Below are 11,355 nucleotides of genomic sequence, written 5' to 3'. Positions count from 1 at the left end.
CGCACATGTTACGCACTCGGCCACATACTTCGCAACATCGAGCTTCATCGTCGGCCACCAGTAGTAGGGTTTTAGGTCCCTATACATTTTAGTGCTATCGGGATGAATCGAGTACATGGTCTTGTGTGCTTCTTCCATCAGAAGATCTCTTATTCCTCCCGTCTTAGGTACCCAAATTCGATCTTGGAATACCTTCAGTCCTCGACTGTTTGTACCAAACACTAACGTTCTTCCTAAACGTTCTTCCTTTCGATCATTTTTCTCTAAAGCTTCTTCTTGAGCTTTCCTGATACTTTCCACAATCGTCGAGACGACTTCAATTCTTAACGCTCTTGGCCTTTTCCTTTCCAGATTGACTTTCCGACTGAGAGCATCAGCAACAATATTTGCTTTACCTGGGTGGTAAAGTATCTCACAGTCGTAGTCCTTGAGAAGTTCTAGCCAGCGTCGTTGCCTCATGTTCAACTCCTTCTGATTAAAGAGATACTAGAGACTCTTATGATCAGTGAAGAGCTTGCACGTCGTGCCGTAGAGGTAATGCCTCCATATCTTTAAGGAAAAAAACTACCGCTGCCAACTCCAGATCATGAGTGGGGTAGTTCTTTTCGTGCTCTTTCAATTGTCGAGATGCGTATGCTATCACCTTTTCTCTTTGGGTCAGAACACAACCCAACCCGACTCCAGAAGCGTCACTATAAATCGCGAAATCTTCGACTCCATCGGGTAGAGAAAGTATCGGTGCTTCACATAACTTCTTCTTTAGCTTCTCGAATGCCTCATCGTGTTTCTCACTCCACATATACGTAGCTCCTTTATGAGTCAAAGCTGTTAATGGAGTAGCTATCAAAGAAAAGCCTTGAATAAATCGTCGATAATATCCGGCTAATCCTAGAAAGCTTCGAATCTCCGTGGGACTCTTTGGACGTTCCCACTTCATTACAGCCTTGATCTTTGCGGGGTCAACCATTATTCCCTCCTGGTTAACAACATGACCCAAGAATTGGACTTCCCGTATCCAAAAGTCGCATTTGGAGAACTTTGCAAAAAGCTTCTCCTTCTTCAAAACTTCTAATACTTCCCGTAGATGCTTGCCATGCTCCTCTTGGCTTTTCGAGTAGATGAGAATGTCGTCGATGAACAGTATCACAGATTTATCGAGGAATGGTTTACAAACCCTATTCATCAAATCCATGAATGCTGCGGGAGCATTGGTTAGCCCGAATGACATAACCAAGAACTCGTAGTGTCCATATCTCGTTCTGAATGCAGTCTTCTCAATATCCTACTTTCTCACCTTTAGGTGATGATATCCTGACCTAAGATCGATCTTTGAGAAGTAGCTCGAACCTTGCAGCTGATCGAATAGGTCATCAATCCTCGGCAATGGATACTTGTTCTTCACTGTTGCCTTATTCAGCTCTCGGTATTCTATACACATTCTCATACTTTCGTCCTTCTTCTTCACGAATAACATCGGAGCTCCCCACGGTGATGAACTAGGTCGAATAAAACCGTTGTCCAACAGCTCCTGAAGTTGCGTCATGAGCTCCTTCATCTCCGTCGGTGCTAATCGGTAAGGTGCCTTTGCTATCGGTGTTGTTCCTGGTAACAAGTCTATACGAAACTCCACTTGCCTATCAGGTGGTAATCCGGGAAGATCTTCGGGAAAGACTTCCGGATAATCACACACAACCGGTATATTCTGCACCTCTTTCTTCTCCTTCTTGGCATCGATTACAAATGCCAAGTATGATGCACATCCTTTGGACAAACATTTCCTGGCTTTCATCAGGGAGATGATTCCAGAATTCACTCTGCGTTTGTCCCCATACACCATAAATGATTCTTTTCCGGGTGGGTTTACCTTTACTATCTTCTTTCGGCATTGAATCTCAGCATCGTTGGCGCTAAGCCAATCCATACCCAAAACGATGTCGAAACCGTTTAACTCTATGGGTAATAGCTCTTCGTGGAATTCGTTTCCGTTTAGGTCAATGACGATGTTCCTAATACGATTACTAACAGGTACAAATTTGCCACTGACAATTTCTACAATCAGGGCATTATCTAGTTTTTCTACAGGCAATGCTAATTTCCCACCAAATTTATGCGACACAAAGGAGTAGTTGGCTCCGGAATCAAATAGTATATTTGCAGGCAAACCATTTACAAGAAAGGTACCTGAAGCGACGTCTGTTGCCTCCTTTGCAACCTCGAGCGTCATCTGGAAGGCTCTCGCCTTCGGCTTCGGTGGTATGTTGGGTCTTCCTGTCTCCTTCTTCTTCGGGCAGTCCTTCAAAATGTGCCCTTCTTCATTGCACCCATAACAGGCTTTCTGGTTGAGGGTGCATTCATTGGCGTAGTGCCTAGGCTTTCTGCACTTGTAACAAGTGACCCCTCCGTCACACTTCCCAGAGTGCTTCTTCTTGCACTTGTCACACCACTTCGCTTCTGATCCTCCTCCCCTCGAACCAGACTTCGAGAATCTACTCTTCTTGTTGGACTTCGAGGATCCATTGAACTTCTGTTTCTCACCAACCTCAGCCCTCTCTAGACCTCTTTCCTTTTGTTGTGTCTCCATGTTCTTAGCTGCTCGAACAACTGATTTCAAAGTGGTTGCCATCTTGACTGTTGGGCCAAAGTCAGCCGGCAGTCCGTTTGCGAATTTCTCAATTTTGGAAAGTTCGGTTGGCACTAGGTATGGAAACAACTTCATCTTTTCCGTAAATACAGCAGCATAGTCATCGATGCTCATTCTCCCCTTCTTCAAATTTTGGAACTCATTGTTCAGATCAATCAGGTCTATCTCTGAACAGTACTGCGCCTTCAGTTGTTCCAAGAACTCATCCCATGACATTTTCAGAGCTTCTCCCCGTGGCATTGTATCTGCCAATAGCTTCCACCAGCTCAAGACTCCAGTTTTCAATTGTCTCACAGCGAAGACAGTCTTCTGCTTCTCGCTGCAGTCGTAGCTCTCAAACACCATCTCCATCTCGGAGATCCAGTCCATAATCTCAACAGGCTTTGGGCTTCCTGAGAGACTTGGTGGTTTCGCACCCAAGAAATTTTCGTACATCCGCCCATCCTTGTTGTTTCTCCCTTCTGGGCCATCCTTTTGCTCACCTTGAGTCCCTACTTGACTCACTTGGCGGCTATAGTTCCCTTCCTCAGATGGCTCGGGAACTGGCTCCGTCGGTTCAACATGTATGGTAGGTTCGTCCCTATTTTCGTGGAGCATCCGTCTCATTTCTTCCCTTTGTTCGGCTAGCATAGCCTGAATCATGGCTTGAACTCCAGCCATGGTGACTGGCTCAGGTGCAACTTCTTCAACAACAGGTATTTGCTGAACCACTGGGGGTTGGTTCCTACCTCCATTTGCGTTCACGTTTCCGCTACGGGTCCTTGCCATCTTGATCTATACACCGAATAAGGTGAATTTAGATCTTTATTTAGGATAGACGTTTTAAATCGTCCTTATCACTCCGAAACTTTACATGCTAGTTCTAATATCGTAGTCGTACGTTTAGAATCCTAAACACATAAGGTTTCCAGATCCGGTTGGCAACAGACCATAGATCCGAACAATTAACAGCATATTATGCACAAAGCATTTAGCACATAAAAGCATTTTAGGCACAATTCCTAAAATAAGCTAGTGCTCACACCTCACAATCATCGCTTAGCATTCTAAGTTTAAGTCTAGAAATCCTACAAATTCCTAGTTCGCTTAAACTAATGCTCTGATACCAACTGTGACATCCCCAAAATCACGGCTAGAAAAGACCGGTTTGTTTATGCTTTGTTTAAAAATCAGAGTTACATTTTAAATGAAAGTGTTGCAGAATTTGTCCCAAAACAAAAATATGATAAAGATTTATCAAAAGCATTTCCATAGAAATGTATTTCATTAAAAGACTCGGGATGTCATGTTCGTACAGATCAAAAGCATAAACAGTACAATATAAGCCTTACTACATTATTTCATATCTACTGGCCTATATCCGTAATCCCTCGTCCAAAACATCACACCTATGCTCATGCGCCACTACCTGTAATACATAAAACTGAGTGGGTCAGGCTTGGGAGCCTGGTGAGCACATAGGGTTTTCAACCCACAATAAATAAGTTTATTAATTTCATCGATCAACAATAACCCGATTACCCGTTCCCGTTATCCTCACTTTACGTCCCTAAACACCTATCATAAGGGACCTAGCCTAAGGATCATCATCGGGACGGACACTACTGCTAAGGGGATTCCTCAGCAATAAATGCCCTAAAGGCAACCATGTGGGGGATGGAGTACACCGGTGAACATATCGTTCACAAACACCTACAGGTTGCGAGCCTGCTAGTGTTCCACTGGACTGTCTAGAAGAGTCCGTGGTCGTCATCCATACTCCGCTAGATGACAGAATCAACAACATATACATCGATGATAGGCATATACCGGATCAAAATTGCAACTTAACAGTCACAAGCCCAGATCAGAAATGGGTCACAGTAGCCCAACTCGAGTTACTACATTAAGTGACTGTCATCAAAATTGCAACTTAACAGTCACAAGCCCAGATCAGAAATGGGTCACGGTAGCCCAACTCGAGTTACTACATTAAGTGACTGTCTTGAGATGAAGTTAACCACGTGTTTTTGTTTAACCCACAAGTTATTTTCCATTTGTTAGTTTTTTTTTTTTATTGTTGTCTTTTTACTTTTTGTTGAAGCTGTCAAGTTAGTTTTATTTTTGATTTCCACAAGTTTAGGAAACGTGGTTAGTGGGTATTTTCTTTGGCATATATGTACAGAGAAAAAAAAGGAATGAAGCAGTTTTTTGAAGTTCCTGAAATTTATTTGCTTTCTCTGTATTTTAATGGAGGAATCAAAGTCCATGCTATTCTAATTCGTTACAGGTAATTAGAAGGTGAACTTGGGCAGCTAAATCGGAAGTCTCGTGGTGTAACTGTATCGAGTAATTTCAGGTTTAGGTTTCAACCTGTTATAATTTGTTGTGTTGGGTATTTTCGATCCTGATTCATAGCTTGTTGCTATCAATCGAGGCCTCTCATCATTTTATCACACATCACCTATTGCATCTACCCATGTTTTACCCCAATATTTTCGTAGATATAAAATACATATACAGTCTAAATCATTGAAAACATGTATAACAACATTCATCTAGCATAGATAGCAAGTATTCAGATAATATGCACACATAGCACGTAATTTATATAAAATACTTCATATCTATGTGTAAGTTGAAAATAACTATGCACTCACTTGTTAAGGTGATGATTCCAAAATCGGGCAGCGCTTGCTTCTAACGATTCTATTTTCCTTCGATGAAACCTAGCATAGCTTGTTGCTATCATATTGGTATCAAAGCATGGATACCCGAAGCATAAGCGAGATGAAGAAGCTAATTGCTGATGCTCTTGAGAATGACCGAAAAGAAAGAGAACAACAGATGAAAGCGTTGCAAGACCAGGTGCAAGAACTTATCGTTTCCCAAAATCATCGATTAGAAGAAGAGAATAATTCAGGAGGTACTGATGGTTCGTTTGTTCGTGGCGACAAGGAGAAATCAGGTACTCGTTTAACTGACATCAAAGTCGATATTCCAGAGTATGATGGGAAGATGGATCCTGATGAATTTCTCGATTGGATGTGAACGGTGGAACGGGTGTTTGATTACAAGCAATTGACAGAGGCTCACAAGGTGAAAATCGTAGCCCTCAAGTTTCGCAAATACGCTTCAACCTGGTGGTCCAATGTTTGTTTACAACGTGAACGCTCTGGGAAAGACAAGATTCAAACATGGTTTAAGATGAAAAAGAAACTAAAAGAAAAGTTCCTTCCATCTTATTATATTCAACAGAGTTTCGGCCAACTACACTCCTTGAAGCAAGGTACGAGTACTGTTGAGGAATATTCGCGTGAATTTGAGTATCTGTTAATGAAGTGCGATGTACCAGAGGATGACCCCCAGACTTTGGTGCGTTATTTGGGAGGTCTAGAATCTCGGGTTGCTCAGGTTGTTGAATTACACCCATATCAAACCCTAGCAGACCTCACTTTACTGGCCCACAAAGTAGATGTGCAACAGCGTGGTAAAGGAAAATATGAGTCCAGTCGTTTTTCTCTTAAGCCCAATTTAACCTCAAAATCCAACTCTAACTTTAAGCCCACCCCACCTATCACTCACAAAACACCTTCCGTTCCAAACACCAATTCCGAACCTCAAAGAGCTCCACGCCGATGTTTCCGATGTCAAGGCTTAGGGCACATTGCGTCTGAATGCCCAAACAAACGAGTAATTTCGTTAGCCGATTTCGAATCAGCAGGAGGTTTTGAAGCTGAATCCAATGAAACCATCATTCCTGGACACTTGATTGAAGATGAAGTCGAAGTAACTGGTCCGGATGATGGGCCATGTCTTGTAGTTCGTTGAGCCCTCAGCACGACTACAGCTTCAGGTACAGAATTACAACGTGAAGCAATTTTTCATACTCGATGTACGATTGATCAAAAGGTGTGCTCGGTGATAATTGATGGGGGTAGCTGAACCAATGTTGCTTCTCAGACTTTGATTACAAAATTAAACCTCAACACACAGCCTCACCCTTCTCCTTATGTTATTCAATGGCTTAATCAGGGAAAAGGGATACGTGTTTCTCACCGCGTTCTGTTATCTTTTAGCATCGGTAAATCGTATGCAGACGAAATTTGGTGTGATGTTATACAAATGGATGTGTGTCATGTGCTATTAGGGCGTCCTTGGCAGTACGACAGACGCGTAATTCACGATGGGTATTTCAACACCTACTCTTTCTATCATAACAACCGCAAAATTGTTCTCACGCCCATCACACCAACTTCAACCTCCTCAAAAACCACGACCACCTTGAGTACAATTCTTCAATCTGAGTATCATGAATATGTGTCTTTTAAAGACCATCTCCTGTTGGGACTTGACGAAGAAGAAAAGCAACCTCAATCTCTGCTGTCCCCTGTTATACAGACTTTATTGAAGGCCTATGCACAAGTTTTTCCCGATGAAATTCCTATGGGACTCCCACCTCCACGCTCTATTCAACACAAAATCGACCTTATACCGGGGTCTGTGTTACCCAACAAACCTGCCTACAGAACCAATCCCAAAGAAACCATTGAAATCCGAAAACAAGTTGACAAGTTACTTGAGAAAGGACTAATTCGTGAATCTCTTAGCCCTTGTGCAGTGCCTACTTTACTTGTACCCAAAAAGAACGGAGAATGGAGGATGTGTATGGATAGCCGATCCATCAACAAGATCACCATCAAGTATCGTTTTCCTATTCCGAGGCTTAACGATTTACTGGATGAGCTTCATGGCTCAACCGTGTTTTCTAAAGTAGACTTGCAGAGTGGCTATCATCAAATCAGAATCTATGAAGGGGATGAATGGAAAACGGCCTTCAAGACCAAAGAAGGGCTATACGAGTGGTTAGTTATGCCGTTTGGACTGTCCAATGCGCCAAGTACTTTCATGAGGCTGATGAATCACGTTCTAAAACCATTTCTGGGGCGTTTTATTGTTGTGTATTTAGATGACATACTTGTGTACAACCAGAGTATGGAAGATCATCAGACTCATCTTGTTCAACTATTCCAGGTCCTTGATCAAGAAAAGTTATATGGAAACTTGGAAAAATGCGAGTTTTTCACGAAACAAGTCAATTTTCTTGGTTATCTAGTTACTGACCAAGGAATACAAGTAGATGAGAAGAAAGTTCAAGCAATCCGCGACTGGCCCGTCCCGCAATCCATCCAACAAGTTCGAAGTTTTCATGGTCTCGCCTCTTTTTACCGGCGTTTTATCAAAAACTTCAGCACCATCGTCGCTCCAATGACTGAAATTACCAGATTCAAAATATTCAAGTGGACACCTCAAGCTCAACGAGCTTTTGATGAGCTCAAACTACAGCTATCGTCTACTCCAGTGTTAGCGTTACCATGTTTTCAGGAGATGTTTGAAGTCGAGTGTGACGCGTCTGGTGTCGGCATAGGCGCGGTTCTGTCCCAACAAACCCGTCCCGTTGCTTATTTCAGCGAAAAGTTTAATGATGCAAAGAGGCGATACTCAACTTACGATAAGGAATTTTATGCAATTGTTCGGGCCTTGGATCATTGGCAACACTATTTGATTTCTAAAGAATTCATTCTACATTCTGACCATGAGGCATTAAAGTACATCCAAGGCCAGCATAAACTTCAGCCACGACATGCTAAATGGGTCGAATTCCTTCAGGCGTTCACATTCACAATTAAACACAAGGCAGGGAAGTTAAATAGAGGTGCTGATGCTTTATCTCGTAAATATTCCTTATTGAATTCGCTTCAACCTACAGTTATGGGACTCGATCTTTTACAATGTGCATACCCAACAGACCCTGATTTTGGGGAAATATATCACACTCGTTGCAACCATGCTAACGGCGAATTTCACATCTTTAATGGGTTTCTTTTTAAAAGACAGTGGTTATGTGTTCCTCGCCACAGTGTGCGGTTGGTTATCCTACAGGAAGCACACGAAGGTGGCTTGGCTGGTCACCTTGGAGTTGACAAAACACTTCATATTGTGCGGCACCAGTTTTTTTGGCCACAAATGAATAAAGATGTGGGTCATTACATACGACGATGTCTTCAATGTCATCAAGCCAAAAGTCAGTCGTCTCCACACGGCTTATACCTGCCACTACCAGTCCCTGTTGCGCCTTGGGAGGATGTGAGTATAGATTTCATTACCGGGTTGCCCCGTACCCGGCAGCACAAGGATTCCATAATGGTTGTCGTCGACCGATTTTCTAAAATGGCACACTTTGTAGCGTGTCATACCACCTATGATGCTGTCAAGATCACGACATTATACTTCAAGGAGATAGTTCGACTTCATGGGATTCCGAAAACCATGGTTAGTAATCGAGATGCTAAGTTCTTGAGCCATTTCTGGCTGACTCTATGGCTGAAATTGGGAACGAAACTCAAATTTAGCACCGCTAGCCATCCTCAAACAGATGGTCAGACAGAAGTTACTAATTGCACACTTGGGTCGTTACTCCGTTCACTTATCACCACTAACCTGAAAGAATGGGAGGACTTGTTACCACGCGCTGAGTTTGCATACAACCGGGCTCCTAGCAAGACCACAGGCCGTAGTCCTTTTGAGGTTGTTTATGGGCTGAATCCATCCACCCCCCTTGATTTAGCTGTCCTTGACACGACCACTAAGTTTAGTAAAGAAGCAAGTGATGCAGCAGCTGATATCAAGACAATTCATCAACAGGTTCATGATAAAATTACCAAGTCAAATGAACTGGTTAAATATCGTCGGGACAAGGGACGAAAACATGTGCTTTTTAAACCAGGTGATCTTGTTTGGTTACACTTTCGAAAAGAGAGATTCCCTTCCAAAAGGCGTTCCAAATTAAGTCCACGTGCGGATGGCCCTTTTAAAGTTCTCAGCAAAGTCAATGACAATGCCTATGAAATTGACTTATCGGGAAATACATCTGCATCCGCTACCATTAATGTTGCTGATCTCCAACCTTACTACGACCCTGATGAAGACCTTCCAAGTTTGAGGTCAAACTTTTTCACAGTCGGGGAGGATGATAGGCATATACCGGATCAAAATTGTAACTTAACAGTCACAAGCCCAGATCAGAAATGGGTCACAGTAGCCCAACTCGAGTTACTACATTAAGTGACTGTCATCAAAATTGCAACTTAACAGTCACAAGCCCAGATCAGAAATGGGTCACGGTAGCCCAACTCGAGTTACTACATTAAGTGACTGTCTTGAGATGAAGTTAACCACGTGTTTTTGTTTAACCCACAAGTTATTTTCCATTTGTTAGTTTTTTTTTTTTTTTTTATTGTTGTCTTTTTACTTTTTGTTGAAGCTGTCAAGTTAGTTTTATTTTTGATTTCCACAAGTTTAGGAAACGTGGTTAGTGGGTATTTTCTTTGGCATATATGTACAGAGAAAAAAAAGGAATGAAGCAGTTTTTTGAAGTTCCTGAAATTTATTTGCTTTCTCTGTATTTTAATGGAGGAATCAAAGTCCATGCTATTCTAATTCGTTACAGGTAATTAGAAGGTGAACTTGGGCAGCTAAATCGGAAGTCTCGTGGTGTAACTGTATCGAGTAATTTCAGGTTTAGTTTTCAACCTGTTATAATTTGTTGTGTTGGGTATTTTCGATCCTGATTCATAGCTTGTTGCTATCAATCGAGGCCTCTCATCATTTTATCACACATCACCTATTGCATCTACCCATGTTTTACCCCAATATTTTCGTAGATATAAAATACATATACAGTCTAAATCATTGAAAACATGTATAACAACGTTCATCTAGCATAGATAGCAACTATTCAGATAATATGCACACATAGCACGTAATTTATATAAAATACTTCATATCTATGTGTAAGTTGAAAGTAACTATGCACTCACTTGTTAAGGTGATGATTCCAAAATCGGGCAGCGCTTGCTTCTAACGATTCTATTTTCCTTCGACGAAACCTAGCATTATTATCACTAAATTTTAGTCTAATATTTACCGTGACCAACTATTAGTCTTAGTATTATTATTATTATATAAGCATTAAACAATATTTTCCAACCACTATGTACAGACAGGGGCCAGACATAAAACACCGGAGGGCATGACCATTTTGGCATATAGCACTTCTGAAATCCAACAACCCTATGCGGCCCTTTAAACCAGATTCCCCGTACCGCGAGTAGTTAAAAAAAAATATTATAACGACACTTATATAAGTTATAATAATAGCTCAAATATTTATTATAAGTTCATAATAACAATACTAATTTTAAATATAAGCTATATTAAAATAAGGTAAGCATAACTTACTTACAAGGGGGTTTTAGCTAGGAGTCGGGCTCTGCAAGGGCAGAACTTCGTCGCTGAATCTTTCTAAGAAAGATTCGTGCAGCGCTTCAGCGCTCACCTTACTATACTAAGCTACAGAAAGAGAAGTCGAATCATTAGGGACCGAAATGCTCGGGGGATAAGGAGAGAAAGACTCTTGAATCAAGAGAATGGTGCAAGAAATATGAGAGCCCAAGGCTCTTATTTATACTAATTGAATTTTCAAAAACTACCCTCCATAATTACTTAATGACCTTTTAGTTATATAAACAACTAAACACCCCTCTATAATACTATTATAAATGGATTTAATGATATTTGTACTAAACTAATGTCGAAAGAACTCAACATTAGTCTTATAATGACCGCATCGTCGATACCTTTCTAATGATATATACATATGTATATATATATAT

This window comes from Lactuca sativa, chromosome 3 (assembly GCF_002870075.4).
Source record: "Lactuca sativa cultivar Salinas chromosome 3, Lsat_Salinas_v11, whole genome shotgun sequence".
In the NCBI taxonomy this organism is placed as follows: domain Eukaryota; kingdom Viridiplantae; phylum Streptophyta; class Magnoliopsida; order Asterales; family Asteraceae; genus Lactuca; species Lactuca sativa.
The sequence above is the reverse complement of the archived record's forward strand: the minus strand, read 5'-3'. Positions refer to the sequence as shown.